Here is a 14,305-nt window from a genome sequence, read left to right on the forward strand (position 1 = left end):
TCCATGGAGGCACAGTAGACCATTGGTTCTAGGTGGCATTAGCCCCTTGGTTCTGTTAGGCCCCATGGTATCACAAGAATGGATTTTTTGTTTCATGCGGCACAATGTTGCCACCATGACTCCTGAGTTCCTCTATGCCTCATGGTGGCACAATTGCCCCTTGGTTCTATGAGACCCCATGATGTCATAATGGGCCCCTGGTTCTGTTAGGCCCCATGGTGTCACAGTGGACCATTGGTTTCATACAGCACAATGGTGTCACAATGGCACCTTGGATTTGATTGGTTCCATGTTGTCACAATGGCTTGTCTGTTCAGATAGGCCAAATGATGTCGTAACGGACCCTTGTTTGTGTCAGGTCACATGGTGCAAGAATGGCCCCTTGGTTCTCGTAGGCTCCATGATGTCACAACTGCCTCTTGGTTCTGTGAGGCCCCATGCTATCACAATGGCACCTTTGTTCTGGTGGACACCATGGTGTGACAATGGCCCCTTGGTTCCGTGAGGCCCTGTGGTTTTAAAATGGGCCATTGATTCAATGCAACACACTGGTTCACATAGCCCCTTGGTTCTATTAGGTCCTGTGGTGTCACAATGGCCCTTCATTTCCTGAGGCTCCATGGTGTCTAAACAACCCCTTTGGTTCTGTTAGGCCCTATGGTGTCACAGTAGCCCCTTGTTTCTGTGAGGCCCCATGGCATCACAATGTCCTCTTGATTCTGTGATGCCAAATGGAGTCACAATGGCCCCTTGGTTCTATGAGGACTCAAGTTGTCACAATGGCACCTTTGTGCCATGAGGTCCCATGGTGTCACAATGGCCTTTTAGTGCCAGGAGGTCCCATGTTATCACAATGGACCATTGGTTCCAAGCAGCACAATGCCCTCACAATGACCTCTGGGTTTTATTAGGCCCCATGTAGTCACAATGGCCCCTTGGTTCCATGAGACCTCATTGTATCCCCATGGCCCCTTGGTTCCATGAGGCCCCATGGTGTCACAATGGAAACTTGGTTCAGAGAGGCCACATGGTGTCAAGATATACCCTTGGGTCTTTTAGGCCCCATGGTGTCGCAATGTACCCTTGGATACGCTGGAGACACCGTGGTGAGACAATGGTCCCTTGGTTCTGTTAGGCCCCATGGTTTCACAATGGCCCCTTGATCCTCTTAGGAGTGGTGGTGTCAGAATGGACCATTAGTTCCATGAGGACCCATGGTGCTACAATGGCAATAGGTTCTGTGTGACCCCGTGGTGTCACAATGGACACTTGGTTCTGGTAGGCCCCATAATGTCACAATGCCCCACTTTGTTCTCTTAGGCCTCATGGTGTCACAATGGCCATTTGTTTCTCCTAGGCCAAATGGTTTCACAGATGACCCTTGGTTCTGCGAGTCCCCTGGTGTCACCATGGACCCTTGTTTCTCTGAGGCCCCATAGTGTAACAATGGCCAATTAGTTGTGTTGAGCACTGTGGTGTCACAATGAACCCTTCGGTCCTGAGGACCCATGGTTTCACAATGGACCCTTGGTTCTGTTAGGCCCCATGTTGACACAATGGCCCCATATAGAAATGAGGTCAGCATGGCAATTGAGGGCTCTATCTTTACCTAAAGGGGTACATTTTTAAAGATGAACCTTTCAGAAGCAGAGGTTGTCTTCATCTAACTCTGAGATCATCTTCATCTCTGGGACCAGAGGCTCTCTTCTTCTTCCCTGGAGGCAAAGGGTCTTCATCACTCTCATCTCTCTTTGTTCAAACTTCTCATGGGATCGCATCTACTTCAACATCTGCTTGTTCAGCATGGAGGTTTTTGCTCATGTCTGCAATTTGAACACTTCATTCCCACCTTGCTTTTCAATGAGTTATACACGGAAACAGAGTTTGATATATCGATTATATCTTCTCTATAGCCTTACAAGAGGATTACAGCCCAAGAGTGAGGCATCTCCTCAATCCCTCCCATCTGGGACCTGACTTCTACTTCACTGAGCTTGGGGTCCACATGTTGTTTCTCTACCTATCTTCACTCTGTCCTTTTCTCTCCCTCGAGTGAGAATTGAAGGTCTGCAAGTCTCATCTGTGCAGTGAAAGAGTTAATATCTCACCCAAGGCCTTCAGATGTGATCCCTGCTGGGCAGCAGCCAGAGCTGTTACAGTGGAGATTTCTGGGGGGCTGTGCCAGGATTTTCAAGGGGCCCAGCCAGAACAATGTGGTCGCTCTGGCCGCACAGCTTTTTCAGTGGTTTAACAGGTTATCAGTTCTCAAAACTAATCACTGATTGGTTTTTGTTACAGAGGAAGCTCTTAGAAGCTCTTCCAAAATAAATAATTTCTGTGGGTGGCTTCTTCCCTCCTCAACAAATGTCAAATGTGCAAAACCAGCACACAGGGTCCCCCCTTTCTGTTGTGAGGTCTTGTGTTGTCACAGGGTCCACTTGGCTCCATGCGGCGCTGTAAGGTCAAAATGGATCCCTCCCTCTAGAAGGCCTCCCAATGTCACAATGATCTCTGGACACTGCAAAGCCCTGAGGGATCACAATGGCCCCTTGGTTCCAAAAGGCCCCACAGAACTATAGGGGTCTCTGGATTCCACATGGCCCCAGAACGTAACAGAATCCCTTTCCTTCCCTGAAGACCCAGAGCGTCACAATGGATTCTTGGTTTCACGAGACTCCACAGTGTCACACAGTCCCTTTCTTTCCCTGAAGCCCCAAAATGTCACAATGGATTCTTGGTTCCATGAGGCCCCGCAGAGCCACAGGGGCCTCTGCATTCCACAAGACTCTGGAGTATCACAATGGCACCACGGTTCCATGTGTCCCCTCAGTATCACAATGGCCCCCTGGTTCCCTGTGTCCCCTCAGTGTCACAATGTGCCCATGGTTCCATGAATCCCCTCAGTGTCACAATGTCCCCATGGTTCCATGTGTCCCCTCAGTGTCACAATGTCTCCATGGTTTCATGTGTCCCCTCAGTGTCACAATGGCCCCCTGGTTCCCTGTGTCCCCTCAGTGTCACAATCTCCCCACAATTCCAGAGGCCCTGCAGTGTCACAGATGAGCAGCACTGGAGTGGGAGCAGCGCCACTGGAGGGGTTGCAGCCGCACTGGAACAGGAGCAGAGGCTGTGGAACAACAGGGGAAAAGCTGTGGAACACAAGTGCTGTGAGGAGCAGCTGAGGGAGTTTGGGATGTTTATCCTGGAGAAGAGGAGGCTCAGGAAAGATCTCATCGCTCTCTACAACTCCCTGACAGGAGGGTGCAGCCAGGGGAGGGTCGGGCTCTTCTCCCAGAGAACAGGGACAGGACAAGGGGACACAGCCTTAAGCTGCACCAAAGGAAGGTTTAGTCTGGACATGAGAAAGAGTTTATTCACACAAAGGGTGATAGGGCATTGGAATGGGCTGCCGAGGGAAGTGATGGAGTCACTTGTCAAAGTGGTAACTGTACCATGTAATTAGTGACTTGTCTTCATTTTCTTCTGTCTTCACACAGGGTCAGGATTAAAAACATGAAGGAGATGAATTTTCTCATGTTCAGACTTGATATTGTTTATTAAATTTTACCTAAAGTGCAGACAGTTCAGCAACACTTCTAGCTACCAGCTAAAAGCGAGCAAAATTGAGCTGAATTGAGCTAGTTGCAAGGTCTTTTAAAGCTCAACACTCCAATAAAGAGGTAACAGCTGTATTATTTATACTTTTGACCCAATAACCAAACTCCTGGGACACACAGTGCAGCACTAACTGTCCAAACAAAAAGTACTACCTGAAACTATGAAGAAGAAGAAAGAAGACAGAGACAACACCAGAAACCTTCCATCTTGTTCCGTACTTATTCCTATATATTTTAAAAATCCCAAATTCAAAAGCCTTCACCATGTGAAATCACACACATCTATTGCAAGAATACACCCATGACTCCAACACTATTGCTCAAATTTGGAAACCTTCTCCAAGGCCTCAAGTAAAAAGCAGTGTTCTCCTGTGGGTCAGTGTCAGAAAGCAGAGAAAGCTCAAAACTCCCAGGTTTCTGCATTCTCAACAGTCACTGTCCCTGGAGGTGGTACATAGTGCCATGGCCTGGTGACAAGGTGGTGTTGGGTCATTGGTTGGACTGGATGATCTCAAAGGTCTTTGCCAACCTAAATTCTGTGATTCTGTGATTTGGTGGAGCAGCAGCAGTATGGATGCAGAAATAGTGGAACAGGCCTGGCAGCTGCTCTGGGAGCAGCAGGAGATGCTGAATGGAACGGTGGCAGAGCAGGAACAGAGCTGTGCCGGAGATGCTGAATCTGTGGGACACAGAGCGGCTCCAAGGGCTGTGTCCTGCAGGAGCCAGCCCTGCACACCAGAGCGATGCCCCTCAGGCTGACCCAGAGCTGGGGCAGCGCAGGAATTGCTGCTGGGCCATGGGAGGTGCGGATCGAGTGCCTTTAATGGTGACTTGGGGGGTTTGATCCTGGTCACTGCAGCCACATTTTGTGTGTCAGGACCCTTCCAGTTCCTCTGAAGTCATGAACTCAGGACAAACTTGGAACAAAAGCATTCAAACTGCCTTTTTTGCTGCAGGGACACACATCTTGGTGGAGATTTAATGATTTCTGATTTAGGAACCAAACTGGATGTTATTGACCTGTGGTTTGTTCTAATCCAGGAACAATTTCCAAAATACTGTGATTTGACATTAAAAACAAGCAATGTGCCTCATCATCTGGATATTGCACAAGGAGTACAGTTGTGGTTGTTGTTATCACGTTTTGTCTTCTTTTTTCTCCTCTGCCAGAGACAGGATTAAAAGCTTGAGGGACAGTATTTTGTGTTTGGATTCAGATATTTATTAATTCTTATCTATATTATAGCGAGTTCTAAAGCACTTGCAGCTAACGAGCTAAAAATGGTGATGTATCTTTGTTGTTACAAGGTCTTTTAAGGCTTAAGTGTCTAACTGGGAATGAGCGCTTAATTATTTTGACTTTTAACCCAATAACCAATCACTGTGACTTGCAATGTGAATTTCCTATCCAATTGAACAAGATCCCACCTAGACCCATGAAGAAGTTGAAGAAGAAACCTCTGTCCTAAAACCTCCATCTTGCCTTCTACATATTCCCAAATTCCAAATTTTCCACCATATGATATTACACACTTCTATTCACACTGCACACCCATGATCCCAGTTCTATCCAATTTTGGAAGCTTTCTCCACGGCCTCAGATCAAAAGCAGTATTTTCTTGTGGGTCAGTGCCTGTCAGCACAGAAAGTTTAAAACTCTCATTATACAGGGTTCCAACAGTTATGATCAAGAAAACAACTGGTGTTCTTTTCCCAATTTACTCTTTCTTCCTCTCTCTGGGATTAAGCCTCCACCACTCCCTACAGGTCTGCTGTCCATAATCTGCTCCTCTGGAGTTGGGATGTGACAAATGAGTAATGGAAAGAAGGAGGATAAAGGACCATTCAAAGTGCAAACTCTTATTTTGTAGCCTCTGGATTTCCAGTATTTAGAAATTATCATGTTTTAAACTCTCTGACCAAATCCCACATTTGTCAATTTTGCTCTGGCAGAAAACCTTCCTTTGGCCCTGTTTAACCCTCGGAAACACCTGATTGCACATTTTACTTTGTTGTTGGTTTTGCTAAGATGTGACAAGAAAATCATGACAAGGGGGAGGAATGAATGAGAGGGAAGAAACAATTCCTTTATTTTGTCTTCTTTGTGGAAAGTCTCCTCCAGAGGTTGTGCTGCAGCCAGACACTTCCCAGGCCAAGGGCTGAGGGAAGAGATTGAGCTGAGGCAGCAGAGGCATCTCCTCCCTGGTTTGTAGCCCTGGGGATGGGAGGGGACACAGGGGCCTCCCTAGCACCCCACAACCCCCTGGAATGGGGGATTCCTCGTGCCTCTGCCAGATGCCCGTTATCCATCCCTGTCCTGGATATTCCTGGTCTGAGCTCACTCCCATGGTCATTCCTGGAGGAGGAAGGAGTACAGTGCCAGTGGGGAGGTGCAAGTGGGGTCAGAGATGTGTGGAGGTGACAGTGACAGAGTGATGGGATGGGCAGATGGACACAGAGAGGGGACAACACCTCTGGGAAAAACCGCTTGGAGTTTTGGGGTTTTTTTGCTTCTGAAATTAACATAGAAACACACATGGACACAGTGTAGCTCTGCTCAAAGGGTTTATTGTTTGTTCAGCGGAAATGGCCCAGGGCTCAAAGGGGTCAGGGGGTTCCTCCAGGGATGATCATCTCCTCATGCCACCAGAGGGGATCAGGACAAAACGTCCAATCCTAAAAATCAAACCCCAGAAGGTGACCTCTGGTGCCCACTGGGATATGAGAGGGGCCCTGTCCCCACCCCTCTCCCTGCAGGCACAGCTCACCTAGGCACCCAGAGAGGCAGCCAGGCGCTTCTGTCGCAGAACAGCCTCCAGCTTTTCAACAACTGGGGGCTGGGGACAAACACAGCGTTAGAGACACACTGGGGGCACTGGGCTGCACTGGGAGGTGGGGGAAAGCACAGGGGGCTTGGGGAAGGGGCCTGTGGGGAGCAATGGGGTGCAGGAGCTGCTGTGCCCCTGCCCAGAATCACTGGGGACCTGGCCAAGAGGCACAGCTGGGGCAGGGTCTGTGTCCTGGGACATCCAGGAGGGTGCTGAGGGGACAGGGATGGGAATGGAATGGGGATCAGGGAAAGGGGAGGATCTGTAGGGTGGGGGAGTTGTCTGAGGGGTCAGTAGGGGTGCACTGGGCTGTGCTGGGACACACTGGGATGCTCTGGGGTGTGGTGTCCATGCAAGGGGAGGGTCTGGCACTGGCAGAACTCGTGGTACCCACCAGAGGCGTCTCCAGGATGGCGACATTGTCTAAATCAATCTGCAGAGAGAACAGGAGACCTCACTGGGCACTGACATGGCCCAGTGCCAGGGAGAGATGTGGGGACACAACTGCCCCCCAAATTCCCTGAGGGGATGCCCTCCAATCCCAGCACCCCACTCACCTCCCGCAGATCATCCTGGGTTCCTTCCAGCAGCGCCTGGGAAAGGAGCGCAAAGGTTTGGTCTGGATGGGACCTTGTGGGGCTGTGGGAGGACAGGAGTGCAGGGAGCAGGGTGGGAACAATGGGGTGGGAACTCAGGGCCTCCAAGGAGATGTGTTTAGGGTGGGGGGAGACCCAGAGACACTGAACTGGGATCAGTGGAGGGCCCAAGGGATAGGGCTGAAGGTGAGGAAAGGGCTCGGTGTGAGGTACAGGAAAGGAGAAAGGAATTGCAGGGCAGGGACATGGAAGTGCAAGGGAGGCACTGGGTGGGGACAGAAGAATGAGGATGGGTGGGGACAAAAGCTACAGGACCCAGAGAGGATTTGGGGAGTGGGGGTGAGTCAGGGAATTGTTGAAGGGGACCCTGCTGAAGTATCCAGGAAGAAAGGCAAAGGATTGAAGGGGGACACAGAAGCAAAGCCCTCGGGAATGGTCAGTGGGAGGTGTTTGGGAATACTGGAGAGCTCACAGAGGAGAGAGAAGGGAGGGAATTTCTAAAGGGTCCAAAAGGGTGGGGTGGGATGGGATGGGATGGGGATGGGATGGGGATGGGATGGGGATGGGGATGGGGATGGGGATGGGGATGGGGATGGGGATGGGGATGGGGATGGGGATGGGGATGGGGTGGGATGGGATGGGATGGGATGGGATGGGATGGGATGGGATGGGATGGGATGGGATGGGATGGGATGGGATGGGGATGGGATGGGGATGGGGATGGCGATGGGGATGGGGATGGGATGGGTGTTACAAAGAGCAGGGTATGAAGACAGCGTTTGGCTGCTGTCTCACCTCGTTCTGTGCCGGAAGGCACAGCAGGATGGAGAAGAGCAGGGCCACGCTGAGCACAGCCACCTTCATCTTCCTCTCGCTCTGGGCAGCGCTGGCTGAGGCTGCAGCAAGGCAGCAGCACCTTTATCCCTGCTGGGACTCCTCCCTGCGCCCTCCCTGACAGTCCCCAGGCCAAAGCCCGGCTTGGCACAGCCCCCAGGCCTGGCCACAAGCCCAGCCCTGGCACAGAGTCCATCCCAGCTGTGGCACGGATCCAGCCCCCCTGCCCACATCCCTGCAGCTTCCTGCACGGGGCAGCTGCCCCTGGAGGGGACTGGGCATCCGGGGGGATGAGGGATGCAGGCAGGGATCCAAAGGCAGCCGGGAACCCTGTGGGTACAGCCCCCACTCCAACACAATCCATCCTCCAACCTCCAGCATCACATTCCCCATCTCCCAGTATCCCTCCCCTCCAAGGGCTTTTCCTTCAACACATCCCAGAGCTGACCCCAGCCACTCAGCCAGTGGCTCTGAGCAGAATCTACTCCCCCTCCTGCCCCACGGGGAAACAGGAGATGGACTGACACCTCTTCCTGGGGCAATGAGATTCTAGAATCTCAGAAAACTGGGACATGATAGGACAGGGGTGTCATGAACCTGGTGTTATAAATGAGAAACAAAAGTCTCAATTTTTAGCAAAATTTAGATTGCTTTATCTTATATAGGCAGAGCAAAGCAGCACTGGGGAAGCATGAGGGGTCACTGCCCACTCCACGCTCCATTGAGTGTTGGTTTGTAGCTTCTTCTTATAGTGTGGCAAACAACAATTTTTGTATTCTTGCTGTCATAATTTTGCCAGGCAAGCAGTGGTGGCCGAAATAAACATCCGTGTAAAAGTCTCTAGGAGTCAGTCTCATAGATAAGCATCTGGTCTTGGTAGATAAAACCAGCAGAAATTGGGAAGTTCTGGTCTTCATAGATAGGCAGTCATTGATAAAACAAAGGCAGGAAGTCTGATTTTGCAAAATCTATTGGACTATTGGAAAGTCTGATTTTAATGATTGGTAGTAGATACAAATTATTTAGAAACATAATATTCATAACGGGGGATTTAAAACTGAATTATTTAATCACATTTTTCCTCTGTCAAGTGCCACTTCAGATCCTAGTATTTTGGTTTATACAAACCTCAAGACTTTTACGATTAACACAAATCTTTTATCAATTATCACACTAGGAAATAGCCAGGTGATTTGGATCTCCAGGCACTGGAGACACTGGGCAACACTGGGAAATGATGATCACCTGAAGACAAGGCTGAAGCTTGGGGAATTGCTCAGCTGTGACACTTCACACCTCTCCACCACCCCATTATTTTGCTTGCCCTACATGGCCCAAACTGGTCCCATCTTCAGCCCCAGGGTCGAGTCCAGGTGGAGCTGACCCTCATCCTGTCACACCTGCAGCCACTGAGCCTTCCCAGAGCACCTGGGTGCTGCTCTGCACAGCTGTCCCACAGTGACGGGTGCCAGGTGTAAATGTGGTAACTGCACAAATTAGTGGCTTGTCCTTATTTTCTTCTGTCTTCACTCAGAGTCAGGATTAAAAACATGAGAGAGACAAATTTCTTGTGTTCGGGCTTGGTCGTTTAAAAAATCTTATTCAAAGTACAGAGTGCTCTGTAACACTTCTAGCCACCAGCTACAAGTGAGCAAAATGAAGGTGAATAGAGCTAGTTACAAGGTCTTTTAGAGCTAAACAGTCCAATAAAGAGCTAACACCTATATTCTTTGTACATTTGACCCAATAACTAAACTCCTGTGACCCAGAGCAAACACTAACTGTCCAACCATAAACTACTAGCTGAAATAATGAAGAAGAGGGAAGAAGAAGACAGAAAGAGACACCACCCAAAATCCTCCATCTTGTCCCATACCTGTTACTATATCCTAAAATTATCAAATTGAGAACCCTTCACCATGTGAAATCACACACTTTTATTTTAACTACACACCTGTGACTCCAACTCCATAACTCAGTTTTGGAAACCTTCTCCAAGGCCTCAGGTCAAATCAGTGTTCTCCTGGGGGTCAGTGCCAGAAAGCACAGAAAGATCAAAAATCCCAGGTTCAGGGCTCCTTAACCAGGGACCCCATCCCCAACAAGGCTCCCATTCCAGCGCTGCCCCTCACTGGGACTCACCCACAGCTCCCCAGGGCCCTTGTCCCCACACAGGGTCTCTGCCATGCCCTGAAACAAGGCCTGCACTGGCCCAGAGCAGGATGTGCCCATCCCCAGGCAGCCACTGGGATCAAACTGGGACAACAGAGGTGCCCAGTCAGGGGAGGGATGTTGGTCCCCTGCCAGCATCTCTGATAAGCTCTGTTTGCCCAGAGCCTGAGGCACCAGGAAGACATTCTGACATCTTGGGCATCAAAGAAATGAAAATGCCCTGAGAAGTGGTTCCTGAGAGCTCTCCATGGCTGTGATTCCTGTTTGACAATCCGGGATATTAGTGAAGCTTTGTTGTTTCCCAGGAGGTGCCTTGGAGTCCTGACAGGTCACAATGGGGTCTCCCCACAGCCTTTTTTTTTTCCAGGCTGAACAGCCCCAGCTCTCTCTGCCCATCTCTGTCCCAGAGGTGCTCTGGCCCTCGGGGTGTCCTGCTGTCCTCCTCTGGAACAGCTCCATGAGTTCTGTCTTTCCTGTGCTGAGAACCCTCTTGCAAATTGTTTATCCAGAAGACACCGTCGATAGGAGAGGGGAAACTCATTTGTCCTGAAAGGCTAGCACAGTGTAGGGACAGTTCCTGGAGGGCTGAGACAAGCCCCTGAGAGGAAAGGACATTCCCATGGGGTTCCCTGGAAATGGGGGGCACTCCACCCACACTGGGAGCCTCTGTGTGTGTCCAGATCATTGTCCCCAGGCTGTTGGCACACGGTCAGTGGCCATCCAATGCCATCCCTCTGACTGGCACTGATCTCCAACACAGCCTGGAGCTGTCCTTGGCCAAAGTTCCACAATTAGGACCCTGCAGACACTTCCTGAATTCCTCTCCAAGGTGATGAGGAACTTGGGTGATTAGGAACAATGATCAGTACAGCAATGATGTCACAGCACTTGTCCATCTGCCAAGAATCCCCCATGGGGACACTCTGCTCTCTCATCCATGGGGCACAAAGCAACAAAACTCCAGAGGAAAATCTTCCCCCATGGGCAATGTGGCTTCTTGGACAAGTTCCAGAGCAAACAGTCAAGGCAGTGGCCTGACAGGTTTTCCCAGCTGGCCCACAAGACATCTCTGAGGGATCCACAAGAAAGACAAAGCAGAACCCTTCACTAATGTCCTGGAATGTCAAACAGGAATCACAGCCACGGACAGCTCTCTGGAACCTCTTCTCAGGGGATTTTCACTTCTTGGATGCCCAAGAGGTCAGAATGTCTTCCTGGTGCCTCAGGTTCTAGGCAAACAGGGCTTATCAGAGATGCTGGCAGGGGACCAACATCCCTCCCCTGACTGGACACCTCTGTTTGCCCAATTAGATCCCAGTGACTGCCTGGGGACAAACACCTCCTCTCTGTATCCCTGGGGATGGGCACATCCTGCTCTGGGCCAGTGCAGGCCTTGTTTCAGGGCATGGCAGAGACCCTGTGTGGGGACAAGGGCCCTGGGGAGCTGTGGGTGAGTCCCAGTGAGGGACAGTGCTGCAATGAGAGCCTTGTTAGGGATGGGGTCCCTAAAACACCCATGTGAAGCTGAGAAGGACCCAGGTGGTCTGGGAGGGTTTATTGGCTGCAGGTGTGACAGGATGAGGATGGCCCAAGAACAGGGGATATTCCCATTCCTGCAGCTGAAGATGGGACCAGTTTGGGCAATGCAGGGCAAGGGAAATAATGGAGGGGTGTGGATGTGGGAAGTGTCACATCTGAGCAATTCCCCAAGCTTCAGCCTTGTCTTCAGGCGATCATCATTTCCCAGTGCTGCCCAGTGTGACTGGAGATCCAAATCACCTGGCTATTTCCTAGGTTCATGACACTGTTGTCCTATCATGTCCCAGATTTCTGAGATTCTGGAATCTCATTGCCCCAAGAAGAGGTGTCAGTGCATTTCCTGTTTGCTCATGGGGCAGGAGGGGGGCAGTGAGGATTCTGCTCAGAACCGCTGGTTGAATGGCTAGGGTCAGCTCTGGGATGTGTTGAAGGAAAAGCCCTTGAAGGGGAGGGATACTGGGAGATGGGGAATGTGATGCTGGAGGTTGGAGGATGGATTGTGTTGGAGTGGGGGCTGTACCCACAGGGTTCCCGGCTGCCTTTGGATCCCTGCCTGCATCCCTCATCCCCCCGGATGCCCAGTCCCCTCCAGGGGCAGCTGCCCCGTGCAGGAAGCTGCAGGGATGTGGGCAGGGGGGCTGGATCCGTGCCACAGCTGGGATGGACTCTGTGCCAGGGCTGGGCTTGTGGCCAGGCCTGGGGGCTGTGCCAAGCCGGGCTTTGGCCTGGGGACTGTCAGGGAGGGCGCAGGGAGGAGTCCCAGCAGGGATAAAGGTGCTGCTGCCTTGCTGCAGCCTCAGCCAGCGCTGCCCAGAGCGAGAGGAAGATGAAGGTGGCTGTGCTCAGCGTGGCCCTGCTCTTCTCCATCCTGCTGTGCCTTCCGGCACAGAACGAGGTGAGACAGCAGCCAAACGCTGTCTTCATACCCTGCTCTTTGTAACACCCATCCCATCCCATCCCATCCCATCCCATCCCGTCCCATCCCCATCCCACCAGAGCCTTTTGGACCCTTTAGAAATTCCCTCCCTGCTCCCTCCTCTGTGAGCTCTCCAGTATTCCCAAACACCTCCCACTGACCATTCTTGAGGCCTTTACTTCTGTGTCCCCCTTCAATCCTTTGCCTTTCTTCCTAGACTGTGCAGCATGGTCCCCTTCAACAATTCCCTGACTCACCCCCACTCCCCAAATCCTCTCTGGGTCCTGTAGCTTTTGTCCCCACCCATCCTCATTCTTCTGTCCCCACCCAGTGCCTCCCTTGCACTTCCATGTCCCTGCCCTGCAATTCCTTTCTCCTTTCCTGTACCTCACACCGAGCCCTTTCCTCACCTTCAGCCCTATCCCTTGGGCCCTCCACTGATCCCAGTTCAGTGTCTCTGGGTCTCCCCCCACCCTAAACACATCTCCTTGGAGGCCCTGAGTTCCCACCCCATTGTTCCCACCCTGCTCCCTGCACTCCTGTCCTCCCACAGCCCCACAAGGTCCCATCCAGACCAAACCTTTGCGCTCCTTTCCCAGGCGCTGCTGGAAGGAACCCAGGATGATCTGCGGGAGGTGAGTGGGGTGCTGGGATTGGAGGGCATCCCCTCAGGGAATTTGGGGGGCAGTTGTGTCCCCACATCTCTCCCTGGCACTGGGCCATGTCAGTGCCCAGTGAGGTCTCCTGTTCTCTCTGCAGATTGATTTAGACAATGTCGCCATCCTGGAGACGCCTCTGGTGGGTACCATGAGTTCTGCCAGTGCCAGACCCTCCCCTTGCATGGACACCACACCCCAGAGCATCCCAGTGTGTCCCAGCACAGCCCAGTGCACCCCTACTGACCCCTCAGACAACTCCCCCACCCTACAGATCCTCCCCTTTCCCTGATCCCCATTCCATTCCCATCCCTGTCCCCTCAGCACCCTCCTGGATGTCCCAGGACACAGACCCTGCCCCAGCTGTGCCTCTTGGCCAGGTCCCCAGTGATTCTGGGCAGGGGCACAGCAGCTCCTGCACCCCATTGCTCCCCACAGGCCCCTTCCCCAAGCCCCCTGTGCTTTCCCCCACCTCCCAGTGCAGCCCAGTGCCCCCAGTGTGTCTCTAACGCTGTGTTTGTCCCCAGCCCCCAGTTGTTGAAAAGCTGGAGGCTGTTCTGCGACAGAAGCGCCTGGCTGCCTCTCTGGGTGCCTAGGTGAGCTGTGCCTGCAGGGAGAGGGGTGGGGACAGGGCCCCTCTCATATCCCAATGGGCACCAGAGGTCACCTTCTGGGGTTTGATTTTTAGGATTGCAAATTGTGGAGACAGCGGTGTCCTGATCCCCTCTGGTAGCATGAGGAGATGATCATCCCTGGAGGAATCCCCTGACCCCTTTGAGCCCTGGGCCATTTCTCCTGAACAAACAATAAACCCTTTGAGCAGAGCTACCCTCTGTATCCATGTGTGTTTCCATGTTCATTTCCCCCAGATCTCCCAGAGGTTTTCCCCAGAGGTGTTGTCTTGTCCCTGTGTCCATCTGCCCATCCCATCACTCTGTCACTGTCACCTCCACACATCTCTGACCCCACTGGCACCTCCCCACTGGCACTGTACTCCTTCCTCCTCCAGGAATGACCATGGGAGTGAGCTCAGACCAGGAATATCCAGGACAGGGATGGATAACGGGCATCTGGCAGAGGCACGAGGAATCCCCCATTCCAGGGAGTTGTGGGGTGCTAGGGAGGCCCCTGTGTCCCCTCCCATCCC

General features: G+C 52.0%; 1 long non-coding RNA gene across 1 annotated transcript; it reads left to right on the top strand.

Moving 5' to 3' along the window:
* The first annotated feature begins 12,163 nt into the window (after positions 1-12,163).
* LOC117011288 lies at positions 12,164-13,987 on the top strand. Its single transcript, XR_004420926.1, has 5 exons — positions 12,164-12,481; positions 13,102-13,137; positions 13,262-13,300; positions 13,686-13,754; positions 13,847-13,987. It is a non-coding gene; the product is annotated as an uncharacterized LOC117011288 (long non-coding RNA).
* Positions 13,988-14,305: the final 318 nt, after the last annotated feature.

Source organism: Catharus ustulatus, unplaced genomic scaffold (assembly GCF_009819885.2).
Source record: "Catharus ustulatus isolate bCatUst1 unplaced genomic scaffold, bCatUst1.pri.v2 scaffold_103_arrow_ctg1, whole genome shotgun sequence".
Taxonomy (NCBI): domain Eukaryota; kingdom Metazoa; phylum Chordata; class Aves; order Passeriformes; family Turdidae; genus Catharus; species Catharus ustulatus.